Here is a 17,266-nt window from a genome sequence, read left to right on the forward strand (position 1 = left end):
TCAGACACTAGGCCCTAGCGTAAGCTGGCCACTCCGGCGGAGGTAGCAGGCGTTGCCACACCGCAGACAGAGGCAGCCAGGGGGGAGAAACTGCCCTTACCACTAGGGACATTTTGGGCATGACTCTAGCCAGGAAGCGAACTGGCACAGAAGAGATGCTGGCACCACCACCACCACCAGCAGCAGCATTGAAAAATGGGAAAGGCGAATGAGTGGGCAATTGGCGACCCACTCACCTGTTTCACTCCAGGGCAAAGCACCCAAACACTGTCAGTCTTAAACGTTTGGCAGCAGACTTCCAGAGCTCAGATACTAGGCCCTAGCGTAAGCTGGCCACTCCGGCGGAGGTAGCAGGCGTTGCCACACCGCAGACAGAGGCAGCCAGGGGGGAGAAACTGCCCTTACCACTAGGGACATTTTGGGCATGACTCTAGCCAGGAAGCGAACTGGCACAGAAGAGATGCTGGCACCACCACCACCAGCAGCAGCATTGAAAAATGGGAAAGGCGAATGAGTGGGCAATTGGCGACCCATTCACCTGTTTCAACCCAGGGCAAAGCACCCAAACACTGTCAGTCCTAGACGTTTGGCAGCGGACTTCCAGAGCTCAGACACAAGGCCCTAGCGTAAGCTGGCCACTCCGGCGGAGGTAGCAGGCGTTGCCACACCGCAGACAGAGGCAGCCAGGGGGGAGAAACTGCCCTTACCATTAGGGACATTTGAGGCATGACACTAGCCAGGAAGCGAACTGGCATCGAAGAGACACTGGCACCAGCAGCAGCAGAATTGGGAAAGGTGAATGGGTGGGCAATTGGCGACCCACTCACCTGTTTCACCCCAGGGCAAAGCACCCAAACACTGTCAGTCTTAGACGTTTGGCAGCGGACTTCCAGAGCTCAGACACAAGGCCCTAGCGTAAGCTGGCCACTCCGGCGGAGGTAGCAGGCGTTGCCACACCGCAGACAGAGGCAGCCAGGGGGGAGAAACTGCCCTTACCATTAGGGACATTTGAGGCATGACACTAGCCAGGAAGCGAACTGGCATCGAAGAGACACTGGCACCACCACCAGCAGCAGCAGAATTGGGAAAGGCGAATGAGTGGGCAATTGGCGACCCACTCACCTGTTTCACCCCAGGGCAAAGCACCCAAACACTCTCAGTCTTAGACGTTTGGCAGCGGACTTCCAGAGCTTAGACACAAGGCCCTAGCGTAAGCTGGCCACTCCGGCGGAGGTAGCAGGCTTTGCCACACCGCAGACAGAGGCAGCCAGGGGGGAGAAACTGCCCTTACCATTAGGGACATTTCAGGCATGACACTAGCCAGGAAGCGAACTGGCATTGAAGAGACACTGGCACCAGCAGCAGCAGCAGAATTGGGAAAGGCGAATGAGTGGGCAATTGGCGACCCACTCACCTGTTCCACCCCAGAGCAAAGCATCCAAACACTGTCAGTCCTTGGCGTTTGGGAGCGGACTTGGGACCGCAGCAAGTGCAACCAGGGGGGAGAAACTGCCCTTACCATTAGGGACATTTGAGACATGACACTAGCCAGGAAGCGAACTGGCAGAGAAGAGACGCTGGCACCACCACCAGCAGCAGCAGCAGCATTGGAAAAGGTGAATGAGTGGGCAATTGACGACCCGCTCACCTGTTTCACCCCAGGGCAAAGCATCCAAAGACTGTCAGTCCTTGGCGTTTGGGCGCGGACTTCCAGAACTCAGACACAAGGCCCTAGCGTAAGCTGGCTACATTGGCGGAGGTAGCAGGAGTTGCCACACCGCAGCAAGTGCAACCGGGGGGAGAAACTACCCTCTCCATTAGGGACATTTAAGGCATGACACTAGCCAGGAAGCGAACTGGCAGAGAAGAGACGCTGGCACCAGCAACAGCAGCAGCAGCATTGGAAAAGGCGAATGAGTGGGCAATTGACGACCCGCTCACCTGTTTCACCCCAGGGCAAAGCATCCAAAGACTGTCAGTCCTTGGCGTTTGGGAGCGGACTTCCAGAACTCAGACACAAGGCCCTAGCGTAAGCTGGCTACACCGGCGGGGGTAGCAGGCGTTGCCACACCGCAAACAGACGCAGCCAGGGGGGAGAAACTGCCCTTACCATTAGGGACATTTAAGGTATGACACTAGCCAGGAAGCGAACTGGCAGAGAAGAGATGCTGGCACCACCACCAGCAGCAGCAGCAGCATTGGAAAAGGTGAATGAGTGGGCAATTGACGACCCGCTCACCTGTTTCACCCCAGGGCAAAGCATCCAAAGACAGTCAGTCCTTGGCGTTTGGGAGCGGACTTCCAGAACTCAGACACAAGGCCTTAGCGTAAGCTGGCTACATTGGCGGAGGTAGCAGGCGTTGCCACACCGCAGCAAGTGCAACCGGGGGGAGAAACTACCCTCTCCATTAGGGACATTTAAGGCATGACACTAGCCAGGAAGCGAACTGGCAGAGAAGAGACGCTGGCACCAGCAACAGCAGCAGCAGCATTGGAAAAGGCGAATGAGTGGGCAATTGACGACCCGCTCACCTGTTTCACCCCAGGGCAAAGCATCCAAAGACTGTCAGTCCTTGGCGTTTGGGAGCGGACTTCCAGAACTCAGACACAAGGCCCTAGCGTAAGCTGGCTACACCGGCGGGGGTAGCAGGCGTTGCCACACCGCAAACAGACGCAGCCAGGGGGGAGAAACTGCCCTTACCATTAGGGACATTTAAGGTATGACACTAGCCAGGAAGCGAACTGGCAGAGAAGAGACGCTGGCACCACCACCAGCAGCAGCAGCAGCATTGGAAAAGGTGAATGAGTGGGCAATTGACGACCCGCTCACCTGTTTCACCCCAGGGCAAAGCATCCAAAGACTGTCAGTCCTTGGCGTTTGGGAGCGGACTTCCAGAACTCAGACACAAGGCCTTAGCGTAAGCTGGCTACATTGGCGGAGGTAGCAGGCGTTGCCACACCGCAGCAAGTGCAACCAGGGGGGAGAAACTACCCTCTCCATTAGGGACATTTAAGGCATGACACTAGCCAGGAAGCGAACTGGCAGAGAAGAGACGCTGGCACCACCAGCAGCAGCAGCAGCAGCAGCAGCAGAATTGGGAAAGGCGAATGAGTGGGCAATTGGCGACCCACTCACCTGTTTCACCCCAGGGCAAAGCACCCAAACACTGTCAGTCTTAGACGTTTGGCAGCAGACTTCCAGAGCTCAGACACAAGGCCCTAGCGTACGCTGGCCACTCCGGCGGAGGTAGCAGGCGTTGCCACACCGCAGACAGAGGCAGCCAGGGGGGGAGAAACTGCCCTTACCATTAGGGACATTTCAGGCATGACACTAGCCAGGAAGCGAACTGGCATTGAAGAGACACTGGCACCAGCAGCAGCAGCAGAATTGGGAAAGGCGAATGAGTGGGCAATTGGCGACCCACTCACCTGTTCCACCCCAGAGCAAAGCATCCAAACACTGTCAGTCCTTGGCGTTTGGGAGCGGACTTGGGACCGCAGCAAGTGCAACCAGGGGGGAGAAACTGCCCTTACCATTAGGGACATTTGAGGCATGACACTAGCCAGGAAGCGAACTGGCAGAGAAGAGACGCTGGCACCACCACCAGCAGCAGCAGCAGCATTGGAAAAGGTGAATGAGTGGGCAATAGACGACCCGCTCGCCTGTTTCACCCCAGGGCAAAGCATCCAAAGACTGTCAGTCCTTGGCGTTTGGGAGCGGACTTCCAGAACTCAGACACAAGGCCCTAGTGTAAGCTGGCTACATTGGCGGAGGTAGCAGGCGTTGCCACACCGCAGCAAGTGCAACCAGGGGGGAGAAACTACCCTCTCCATTAGGGACATTTCAGGCATGACACTAGCCAGGAAGCGAACTGGCAGAGAAGAGACGCTGGCACCACCACCAGCAGCAGCAGCAGCATTGGAAAAGGTGAATGAGTGGGCAATTGACGACCCGCTCACCTGTTTCACCCCAGGGCAAAGGACCAAAAAGTGTCAGTCCTTGGCGTTTGGGAGCAGACTTCCAGAACTCAGACACTAGGCCCTAGCGTAAATTGGCTACACCGGCGGAGGTACCAGGCATTGCCACACCGCAGCAAGTGCAACCAGGGGGAGAAACTACCTTAAACATTACAGAGAAAAAAAATTAACTTTCCAAGCTAAGAGCTGGGTAACCCAACTTGGGCAGATTGAATTAAAGGAAGGCAATCTGCTCCATCAGATGAGGTGCCATGCGTGAGCGCTGTGGACTCAGTATGTTTCCAGTCATAGAAAACACGCGCTCACTTTGAACAGTGGTTGGCGGACATGATAGTAGCTGCTGCGCAACCCATGAGAGTGCAGGCCACACACTCTTCTTTTCATCCCAGTAGCTAAGAGGATCAACATTAGGCGCAGAAGGAACTTCACAGAGGTAAAGTTTGACCATTTCAGCAGCACTACTCTCCTTTCTGCTGCTAGCTCTGTCAGATGGTCCAACTATACTCCCAAGTGCCTCTTCCCAAAACGCAGCTGCTCCACTCAGCTGTGTTGTGATGCTTGTGGCACTGCTGCTGATGCTGCTGCTAGGAGTAGCAGACCACATCATCTCTTCCTCCTCCTGCACCTCTCCCTCCTCGGACAGCATTCCCATTTTACGCTGCCAGTCACGCACCTTGTTGACCAATTGCTCCCGGTAGCTACTGAGAACATTAAATTTCAAAGCTAGCTTTCCCTTAATTCTTGGATCACAAAGGCACGCTAGCATCATTTCGGGACTCTCTTCCATTCGTTTGCGAAGGTATACTTTTAGCAGATCCTTCAGCTTCCTGACTATGGCTGCTACGTCAGGATGTAGAGTGCCACCTTGACCAGCCTCACGGTTTCCAAGGAACACATCCATCTTGCTGCCTAGATGGGAGAACACTGGGATTACCTGGGCCAGACTGGCAGTGTTTGAGCTTAAATTTTCTGTGGCAACCCTGAATGGTTTAAGGACTGCCACTAGCTGGGCGATCACTGTCCAATCCTCCCTATTCAATGGAGAGGTAATCCCAATATTGTGCTCTGAGGCAAGATTATGGATTGCCCTCTGCTGCTCCAAAATCCTCTCCAGCATGTCTAACGTGGAGTTCCACCGTGTACTGACATCCTGACGTAGGCAGTGTACGGGAAGACCTGACCTCTCTTGCTCTTCCCTCAAAAGTTGGCTAGCCTTAACACTATGGTGAAAGTGCCCAGCGATCTTTCTGCAGCGGGACAGAACTACTGCTGCCACATTAGTTCCTTCTGACATTGCTGCCTTCACTACAAGATGGATGATGTGGGCTGCACAGCGCACACCAACAATATGACCATCTCGCAGCGCTTTCACCATATTGGCACCTCCGTCAGTTACCACAAAACCAACTTCAACATTGGTGCCCGCCTCTGCTCCCACCCAAAGGCTAAACATTTTCCTCATTGCATGCAGAATATTTTGGGAAGTGTTCTTTTCATCCATCACTTCTGCATGGAGAAGGAAAGATCGGTAGCCTGCTGCAGCAGCTTCCTTAGACACACCGGGCTGCCACCAGTGTGCTGTCAAAGAAAGAAAGGCATGCTGGCCGCTAGGTGCACTCCACAAATCTGTAGTGAAATGAACAGACTGACCAGCAGCCTTGGAAAGCTCCTCTTTCACTGCTGCAACACAGGACCGATACAATGAGGGGACAATGTTCCTGCTGAAACTGGAACGTGACGGAACTGTATATTGTGGAGCCACAGCCGCCATCAATTGTTTGAAAGGCTCCCCTTCGATCATAGAGAAGGATGCCCCTCCAACAGCAATGAACTGACCAATCAGTCGCATTACTTTATTGGCCTGCTGTTTGGGCATTGACCTTTTGGATTGGAATACCACAAATTGTTTCAGGGTGGGCTGGACATGCAGTGCTCCAACCTGCCTTGGTCTCTGGCTGCCAGTACTAGCTGCTGCTGCTGCTGCTATTGGCTCAGAAGAAGAAGCTGTTGGGGGTTTTCCACGGCCACCAGCTATGCTGCCTGCACTAAGTTTTACTTCTGCATCTTTCCCCAATAGCACAGCGTTGTGTTGAGTGCTGAGGTGATGCTTCATGCTAGCACTGGTACAATGGCCAGACACTTTCCCTCTGCTTATTAGCTTCCCACAATGTTTGCACTTTCCATAGCGCCCTTCTTCAACATTTTCAAAGTGCTCCCAAATTGGGGCGCGCATAGCCTTGGAGTGTGCCTTGGGTGCTGCTCCTACTGCTCGGGGTGGATGAACAGAGGCAGAACTAGTGGTGATGGGACTGGTGGTAACAGTACTGGCCATAGTGGGACTGCTAATTGCTTTAGATTTGCTAGGTTTTGCTGCTGCTGCTGGTGGTGGTGGTGATGGTGATGATCGTAGCGGAGAAGGTGGAGGCTCAGGGGAAAATTGTGCACTAGTCATTTGGACACTGCTCCCTGAGGAATCGAATTCCTGACCACTCATCTCCTCTACTTCCTCTGGCTCATAGTCTAGCTCTTCATTAGCCAGATCGAATGGAATTCCTGCTAGGCTGGAGCTAAGACTGATATAGTCGTGAGACTCGTGACTAGTAGTAGTGCGAGCAGGAAGAATAGACTCTGCACTTGGCCTCTCAGTCTCAGGCTCCTCTGCTACCTCGCTAGGTGGAGTTCCACTATGTGTAGCCCTGTCTCTAACTGTCTTTACAAAAATTTTGTAAGGACTTGGTGGCTTGATAGAGGTACTAGGAGGACATGGCGTGGCGGTACCAGTGGGAACAGTAGGCGCAGCACTAGTGGTGGTAGAGGCGGTAGAGGTGGGGGTGGTGGTGGTGGTGGTTTTCCCTACAAAGGAATGAGATCGCTTTGGTTTGTGACCCCTCTGAGTCTTGCTGCTAATTTGGCTCTGCTTGGTACCTTGCATGCTGCTTGTGGATGAGGAAGATGATGCTTGGGGCAAAAGGCACTTCTTTTTAGTCACTGGGCTGGTACTACTTGTGCTACCCTTTAACTTTGAACGTGCTTCTGGTGCTTTAGGCTTTCCGTAAAAAAACATAGAGCTTGTGGGCCTAGCCGCACTACTTCTGCCTGCTTTTGGTGGCTTTCCTTTACTTGATGATCCTTCAAGCAATGCTTCCCCAAATGATTGGCCTACTTAGCCGATTAGACTGACGCAAAGGCTGCTTCTTAGAACTGGTGGTGGTGCTGGTGGTGGTGATGGTGGTAGATGGAGCTTGTCCCTCCTTAGTCCCAAAAGGAGGATCCATTTCAAATTTTGTGTTGTGTGTGTAGTGTAGTGTAGTGTAGTGTAGTGTTTAAAAAAACTATAAAAAAATAAAAAAATAAAAATAAAAAAAAGGAAAAACTAATTAAAGACAAAAAAATTAGAGGAAGTTCTCTTCAGTGCTACTGCTTAAAAAGTAAAACTATGCACTACTGCACTGTGCTTCTTATATTACTTATATTATAGATTATGAATTAGAATTTATATTGCTATATATTATTTATAATATATTATAGATTAAGATTAAGATTAAGAAGATTAGAATTATTTTAGTACTACAGCTAGTAGCTTGAAGCTTTGCTTAGTACAGCTCGTCACAGTCAATTTTTTTTGAAAAGAATTAGAAATAAAATAAAATGTCACAGCAAAACAGTTAGCTTCACTGCTTGCTGCACTCACTAGCCCAACAAGTTCACTTCACTGATGGACTGAGGTGAGCAAAACACTAAGGGTACTTTTAATAAAATTGAAATAAAATGTAAAATAAATGAGAAAATCTTTGAAAAACAGTTAACGTCACTGCTTGCTGATCAAAAAAAAACACAGCACTTATGCGGCTGCACTCACTAGCCCAACAAGTTCACTTCACTGATGGACTGAGGTGAGCAAAACAAATGAAATAAAATGAAAGATTAATTAAGAAAAATTCTCTTACTGTTGCTAAAACAAAGCACAAACTATAGAGCTGCAGCACCAGTACTAATAAGATTAGCTGAACTATACGCTAGTAGTAATTAATTAATATTATTACTTTTATTTATAGCTAATTTAATTAACTATTAAGACAAGAAAGAATTATAGAATTATTGATATTACTTATTTTAGATTAGACACTAGTAGATGTCTTGAATGTCTACAGTACACTCTACACTAGTATACTATTACTAACTATAACTGACAAATATATACCGTATTGGCTCGAATATAGGCCGCACTTTTTTCCCCCACTTTAAGTTTTTAAAGTGGGGGTGCGGCCTATATTCGGGCTCTAGCGCCCGACGCCCGGGACATGCAGTCCCGGGCGCCGGGCAGGCAGCGGGGTTAAGATACAGATCCCCCGCAGCGGTGCAGGGGACCTGCATCCTACTCCCCGATACGCTCAGACAGCCTCTCCTGCCAGCACTTCCCACGGGGGGGGGGGGTGCCGGCACGGGAGGTTATCTAAGCGTTTTACCTCTGCCCACCCCCGACTTACCGGAGCAGACTCCCGGGTGTCTTGCGGGGCCGGCGGGAGACATTTACGCAATACGCGCATGCAACTTCCGGTACCGGAAGTTGCATACGCGTATTGCGTAGATGTCCCTCGCCGGCCCCGCAAGACACCCGGGAGTCTGCTCCGGTAAGTCGAGGAGGGGGGGGCAGAGGAGGACAGCGGCAGCGTATCGCGGGGAGGGAGGACAGCGGCAGCGTATCGCGGGGAGGGAGGACAGCGGCAGCGTATCGCGGGGAGGGAGGACAGCGGCAGCGTATCGCGGGGAGGGAGGACAGCGGCAGCGGATCTCGGGGAGGGAGGACAGCGGCAGCGGATCTCGGGGAGGGAGGACAGCGGCAGCGGATCTCGGGGAGGGAGGACAGCGGCAGCGTATCGCGGGGAGGGAGGACAGCGGCAGCATATCTCGGGGGGGGCAGAGTGGCAGCATGTTTTTTTTGGTGCTTTTTTAAAGAAAAAAAACTTTTTCTTTAAAAAAGCACCAAACTTTTAGGGTGCGGCCTATATACGGGGGCGGCCTATATCCGAGCCAATACGGTATATAATTTTATAATGAATTCAATTATTAATTATATTAATTAATATTACTGATTTTAAATTAGACACTAGTAGATGAATGTCTACAGTACACTCTACACTAGTATACTATAGTATATATATATATATATATATATATATATGACTGACAAATATATATATATATAATAATGAACTATTAAATTATAGATTCTATTAAATTATTATTTATAAATTCTATTTAATTTATTTAAGCAGGACAGGCAATATGCACTAGTGCCAGCCCAGGGCAAGGGCACCCCAGTGCCACTGAGGCACTGGGTGCACTGTCAACTCAACAGCACTTACAGTACAGTTGATGACAAATTAAATTTAAAAAAAATTAAATTAATCAAATTATTATTATTAATTATATTAAGTAGCACTGAAGTGAGGATGAAGTACACTGTGAGAAATGGCAGGCTAAGGCTTACCAGTCTCACACAGAACAGAACAATCTCTCTCTGTAACGCTCGGATGCAGCACAGCAGTGTTGCCAAAGCAGTCACAGTGAAAAATGAATGGATCTCTCAGGCAAGCTCTGGTCTTATAAAGGCGCCTTCAGAATTAAAAAAACACAGGCATTGGACGAGACCCTTAGCGTGACGTCACAAGAGTGAGCTGATTGGACAGACGAGATCAGCTCACTCCTGTTTAAAATTTTGGCGGCTGCGCGGCAAAAACGAATCTTCGATTCTTCGTGGTTGTGAGTCTTCGTCTTCTCCTACGTTTTGCCGGCACTGTATTCTCTTCGGCGTGTCTTCGGAACGAACAAAAAAACGGCCTCTTCGTGCTCGTTTTCATGTTCGCCCGAAGACGAATGCGCAACTCTACTTATGACTTCCTCACTCAGTCTGATGACGAAGCAACTCTGACTGCGTCAGACGACGATGCCACTCTGACTGCATCAGATGATGATGCCACTCTGACTGCATCAGATATTGATCCAATATCTGATGAATCTAGCTGTGCGTCAGATAATGACGAGTCAGAGGAAGAAGATGATGGCCAGGGTCCATCTGCTAAAGCCAGGCGTGGAGAGCCTGACTCTAAATATAATTGGGTGCCCCCAAATATGATAGACCCAGTAATCCCTGCTTTTACTGGGACTCCTGGCACCAGATGTGACATTGATGCTAGTGAGCCAAAGTCATTTTTCAATATAATGTTTGCCCCCGAGTTGTTTGAGCTGCTAGCAGCTCAAACAAACATCTATGCAGCCCGGTGTCAGGCAGCTGACCAAGGAGACAGAAGCCAGACCTGGTACCCCAGTGACTCCCATGAAATTAGAAAATTTTGGGCCCTGACACTTATGATGGGCATTGTGAAAAAGCCCACTATACGATCATATTGGAGCACAGATCCCATAATATCCACCCCTGCTTTTTCCCAAATAATGCCCTGGAACAGGTACTTTGGGCTCCTAAAATTTTTACATTTTAGTGACAATTCCCAATGCCCCCCTAGAGAGCACCCCCAATTTGACCGTTTATATAAATTGAGGCCCATTATTAATTATTTTTCAAGTAAATTCCCTGAAATTTATACCCCCGATAAAAATGTGGCTATAGACGAGCCCCTGGTCCTATTCAAGGGTAGACTGAACTTCAAACAGTATATCCCGTCCAAGCGATCGAGGTACGGAGTAAAGTTATATAAACTTTGCGAGAGTGGGACGGGATATACCGTTTCCTTCAGAATCTACGAAGGGAAGTACAGTCACCTTGATCCCCCTGGCTGCCCACAATCTGTGGGTACTAGTGGGAAGATAGTGTGGGACCTGCTGTCCCCCTATTTGAATAAGGGCTACCACCTCTGGGTGGATAACTTTTATACCAGCCCAGATTTGTTTCATTTTTTATTTTTACAGCAGACCCTGGCATGTGGCACTGTTAGGCCAACCGGCAAGGGTTATCCTAAAAACCTTACATACCCAAAGCAGAGGCGCGGCACTACCAGTGCTCTGCGCAGTCAGGAGCTGTTGGCCCTCAGGTACACTGACAGGAAGGATGTGTATATCCTCTCCACTATACACAACGAGAAGGTGGTACCTGTCAGTGTACGTGGGGAAGGTGATGCTCAGGGGCTCAAGCCTCAGTGCATCACCTATTACAACAAGAACATGGGGGGGTGTAGATCTTTCTGACCAGTGTCTGCAGCCGTACCTGGTGCTACGTAAGACCAAGACCTGGTACAAAAAGGTGGCCATTTACCTCACCCAGGTTGCCATGTACAACACATATGTGTTGTACAAGAAATGTGCCACTGGGAAGATCTACACCTTCCTAGAGTTCCAGCTCAAAATCCTGAGGGATATCCTCTTTGAGCAGCCAATCCCTAATGTGCAGGATGAGAATGTCCTGCGTCTTACCGGCAGGCATTTTCTTTCTACAATCCCCACCACTGGTGCCAAACAGAAGCCTCAGAAAAGATGCAGAGTCTGTTACAAAAAGGGTATTAAAAAGGACTCCAGGTCCCACTGCCCTTCCTGTCCCTCTTTGCCAGGACTCTGCATTGATGAGTGCTTCATGATCTACCACACCAAGGTAGATTATTAAATTTCCGTTATACTTCTTTTTTTTTTTGTGTTAGGGTGAGCCACAGGGGGGTATTTTCAATTGGCACTTTGCCCTGCAAATTAAAAAAAAAAAACATAAATATTCATATGCATAAAAAACCTATGCGTGTGGGATATTTCCGTAATCGGTGATCCACTATGCCGGCACGTTACAACTTATTCCCTGTAATGTCCAGAAAACCACAAAAAAACTAGGCATGTGGGGTATTTCCTTAATCAGGAGAGGCAGCTGAACACTTTAGGCTGGATTTCTCTGCCATAACATATACCATATGCAAAATATCCTCAGCAACACAGATGTGTTGGCGAAAAAAGCGCATGAAATTATTGCTACGGCTGACTTTGGCAGTGATTGGCGGTCACATGGTTGCATGAAAATTGTCCAAATGCTCTTGATGAGATACTCTGGGTTGTCTGCTTTACGGAAATATATGCTTTTATGGGGATATTTATAATTAGGGGGGTGCTAAACAGCCCCAAATGAAACATAGGTCTACTAAAGCAAAATGTGAAAATTTCACGTTTGGAATCTATAACGCGCATGGTCCCGTTTGTGCCCTGTAATGTCCAGAAAACCACAATAAAAATAGGCATGTGGGGTATTTCCGTAATCAGGAGAGGCGGCTGAACAATTTAGGATAGATTTCCCTGCCGTAACACATACCCTGTACAAAAAATCCTAAGAATACTACAAAATACTAAGACGCGTTGTTGAAAAAAGCGCAGGAACTAATTTCTGTGGCCACCTTTGACAGTGATTGGTGGCCAAATACCTGCATGTAGAATGCCCAAATACCCCTGATAGGATAGCCTGGGTTGTCTGCTTTACAGAAATATATACCTTTATGGGTGTTTTTGTTTTATTTGGTTAAAATTAGAGTTACAGTCCCATCATACCTAATGTAAAAATTTTACGGATTTGTTACCAAGTTACCATCTTATATTTATGATACTAAACTAGTATTAAACATTTTTAATAATTTCTTGGTCCCTCCAACAGCATTTTTAGCTAACAGGGAAAAGAAAAATGTCAGTGCGCTAAGCTAGTCACCAGAATCAGGAATCTGCACTCACTCCCCACAGGAACTCAGGTGCTTAGCTGTGCCGGGAAGGGCCAACTCCCCAGTAAATCAAAATAGAAAAAGGCTCCAGGCACTCAAGGGTTCCATCAGACAGATTTATTTGAAGGAAACGGACAACAACGTTTCGACCTCACAATGAGGTCTTTATCAAGTTGACCACACAAGTAAAAAGTAAAAGTTTAAATAGCACATATCAACAAATGAATAACCAATCAAAAGACCAATCTAAATCTAGCACCATGTGTAGTATAATTGGTAATCATGTATTAACATAAGTAAATATTCAAAAGTATACATCGCATAATAAATAAATGATACTTGCAGATGTTAAAAGAAACCAGTGACAAATAAAGAAATATATTAAGATCCATATGTATTAAATAACCAAAGGGAATATATTAAGAAAATACCCATAAAGTATGTGCAATCAGTGTCTGTAATAGACACTTACAGAGATTTAACTAGTGCAGTTCCATGTAAACACAATCAGTGTTAATACTCCAAAAAAAATGTGAATTAAATCAAACCAAACAACGAAATCGACAAAAGCAAATATGCTGATTAAAATAAGAAAAAAGGGCAAGCATTTGTCAGCACTAAAGCGTGGTGACCCTCTGCGCATGCGCAAGCTTACTCCATGCATGCGCAAGAGCATTATCTCTGATAAAATGGTGCAGGTGTATTCATAAAGTGCAATAGCATTACCCAGTGCATGTATCATCAGATCGCCATCTGTTATCATAAAGACCAGACAAATAGTAAAAACCATCTATTGTGAAGGAATAAATAGTTATATGACACATATTGTGAATAAAACAAATAAAAATCACTGGTTCTTATAATATAGATAAAAAACTTGAATATTTACAAAAACCAAAAATGGCAAAATCACCATAAATTAAATTAATATACAATGGTATATTATAATGTGGCACGATCAAAAAAAGTGCAAAATAGATATAAAATGTAACCAATTCTAAGAAAGTTAATAAAGTGCATTGATAATAGAGGTCAGCAAAAAAAAGTGTACCCAATGTTTTTATGTTTTTTTGCTTTTTTCTACCCATTATGGGGCAATAAGTACAGGTAGCGTTTTGCTATTTCAAAGCCATTTTTTCCAAATCTGGTAATTCTTCCCCCCATGTGCCATTTCGGGTATCTTTGAACCCGGCCAATGCATTTTACCCCATCAAGTCATATATTTTTGAAAACTAGACAGCCCAGCATTTCAAATGCTGGTATTTTAACTCTTTCCATGCACTTATTCTACCAGCTGCCTATGTCAAACTTTATGGTAGTCATTTTTTTGCATTTGTTTTGCCACACACATTTTACTTCAGGTATGAATTAAAATGTTCTCGTTTATGTCACTATCACAAAACACCCCAATATGTGTTCAGCAACATCTCCTGAGCGCAGTGATACCCCACATGAATGATTTTGCCTGGCTGTTTGGGGGCAAAAGGGCCACATTTGGGGCATGCACATTTTTCAATGTTGAACTTTGGCATTTGGGGATCCACTGCCCATGCCCTATTTGGTACATCTTTGAGCCGGGCCATTTCAGTGTGCCCAACAAAACCATATATTTTTGAAAACTAGACACCCCAGGGTATTTTAAATGCTGGTATTTTAACTCTTTGCATGCACACATTTTACCACCAGCATTTTTTCAAAGTTTGCAGTAGTATTTTTTGTGTGTATTTTTCCCCACACACCTACTTTAGGTATAAATTTACAGCTCCTGGTATATGTTGCTGTCATACGACACCTCAATATGTGTTCAGCAACATCTTCTTAGTACAGTGATACCCCACATGCATGGGGGAACTAAAAGGCCACATTTGGGACGTGTGCATTTTTCTAATTGGAAATTAGATGTGTGGCCATCCTTCCCCCTGTGTTAATTGGGACATTGTTGAACCCGGCCAATTCGATTTACCCCATCAAATCATACATTATTAAAAGTAGATACCCCATTGGCATTTAATATGCCAGTATTTTAACTCTTTCCATGCGAGAATTGTTTTAAACTAATGTGCTAATTTTAGGACTTGCTCACAAAAAAATATATATATATACAGTATTTGCCCGAATATAGGCCGCACTTTTTTCCCCCACTTTAAGTCTTTAAAGTGGGGGTGCGGCTTATATTTGAGGTCTAGCGCCCTACGCCCGGTACATGCAGTTTCTGGCGCCGGGCAAGCAGCAGGGTTAGGATACAGATCCCAGCAGCGGTGCAGGGGACCTGTATCCTACTCTCCGATACGCTCAGACAGCCTCCCCTGCCAGCACTTCCCACGGGGGGAGTCCTGGCAAGGGAGATTGTTAAAGCACATTGTGCAGACGTGCCGGCAGCGGAGGTTGTTAACTCGCATTGCCGCAGCCAGTGAATGTCCGCATGATGCGTTTTACCTCTGTCCCCAAGACTCACCAGAGCAGACTCACTGGGGAGTCTTGCGGGGCCAGCGGGGACATCTACGCAATACGCATATACAACTTCCGGTGCCGGCACTTCCACTGAGTCCCCTGCCGGCCCCGCCAGGGAGTCTGCTCTGGTAAGTCGGGGGGGGCAGAGTGGCAGCATATCTCGAGGGGGGAGGACATAGTGGCAGCATATCTCGGGGGGGCAGAGTGGCAGCATATCTCGGGGGTGGGGGGGACAGAGTGGCAGCATATCTCGGGGGGGCAGAGTGGCAGCATATCTATTACAAAACATTTTCTTTAAAAAAGCACCAAACTTTTAGGGTGCGGCCTATATTCGGGTGCCGCCTATATTCAGGTGTGGCCTATATCCGAGCCAATACGGTATATATATATATATATATATATATATATATTTATATATATATATATATATATATATATATTTATATATATATATATACACACGTATTTGCTCGATTATAAGACGACCCTGATTATAAGACGACCCCCCAAATCTGAATATTAATTTAGGAAAAAAGAAAAAGCCTGAATATAAGACGACCTTATAGGAAAAAAGTTTTACCAGTAAATGTTAATTCATGTAAACTATTTTTTTAATAAAAGCTATTGAGAAAAATATTTTGGTTTTATTTCCTTCTATTTTCCAACCTGCCCCCCCCCCAGTTATGCACATCTGCCCAAGAAATGCATTATACCCCCTATATGCCACTGTGCTCCATGATATGCCTTTTAACCAATATGCCACTGTGCCCCATGATATGCCTTTTGACACCCTATGTGCCACTCTGCCTCCAGAAATGCCTTATACCCCTATATGTCACTCTGGCATTAAGGGGGTTAAAAGGCATATTATGGGGCAGAGTGGCATATAGGGAGGTTTGAGGCATTTTAGGAGGCAGAGTGGCGTATAGAGAGTTAAAAAGGCATTTCTGAAGGCAGAGTGGCATTAAGGGGGTTAAAAGGCATTTCATAGAACAGTCTGCCTCCAGAAATGCCTTATGCCCTCCATTTAACACTCCCCCGCCACCCCCCCAAACTTACGGGTGCTTCTGACTCCCCTGTCATGCAGCCGGGGCAGCGTGTAGGGCTCTACGCCATTCGCATAGACAACTTACGCTGCAGCCGGAAGGAGGTGTGGCTAGCAGCAGGGGTTGTCCATCGCGCAGACCTTCCCCGACTGTCAGAGAGAATTGACAGTGCGGGGAACTCTGACTTCTGACAGCCGGGGAAGGTCTGCGCTATGGACGCAGACAACCCCCGCTGCTAGCCACACCTCCTTCCGGCTGCAGCGTAAGTTGTATACGCGAATCGCGTAGACATCTACACATTGCCCCGGCTACACACCGGGGACTCAGAAGCACCGGTAAGTGGGGCGGGGGGGGCACGGAGAAAGGAGGATCCAGGTCCCCTGCAGCTGTGGGGGATCTGGATCTTAGTCGTCTCATAGTCAGACCTATTTGAGGTCTGATTATATGACGACCCCGATTATAAGACGAGGGGTATTTTTCAGCGCACTTGCTCTGAAAAAAACCTTGTCTTATAATCGAGCAAATACGGTATATTATTATTTTTTTTCTTTTTTTAGAATATTTTTTATATTTTTTTGGAACTTGAAGGCCCCCTGATGGTGACATCAGTGGGAAATTATTTTTACATTTTACTGTTTTTTTAAATATTTTTTCTTATTATTTTATTTTTTAATTTATTTTTACTAATCACACTGTGATTAGAAAGCTGGGCTCCATTGACTTGCATGGTTGAATGCAGTACCTGTATTCAACCTGCAAGTGGAGCACGAGTTCTCTAGAGGGTCTGGAGACCGTCTTGCGAACTTTTTAAACTTCATTGTTTTTTTTTTTCTTACAGGGTGGCCGCCATCTTGTGGTTGGCGAGGTCACTCGCAGTGGCGGTTGTGACCGCTTTCCGGAGTGGTCACAGCACGTCCCGGGGTGAGTGTTTGGGGTTGTTGGATGTCAGCAACACCATCGAAGATTAGGAGGTGATCGTTGATCGCCTCCTAAACACTTTTAAAACGGGCGTCCGCCGCCATACAGTGTACGTCGGACGTTGACGCCCCGGGGAGGGGCCAGACACGGCCCCTAGTGCCCTTGTATTTCCAAAAA

Source organism: Spea bombifrons, chromosome 1 (assembly GCF_027358695.1).
Source record: "Spea bombifrons isolate aSpeBom1 chromosome 1, aSpeBom1.2.pri, whole genome shotgun sequence".
NCBI lineage: Eukaryota > Metazoa > Chordata > Amphibia > Anura > Pelobatidae > Spea > Spea bombifrons.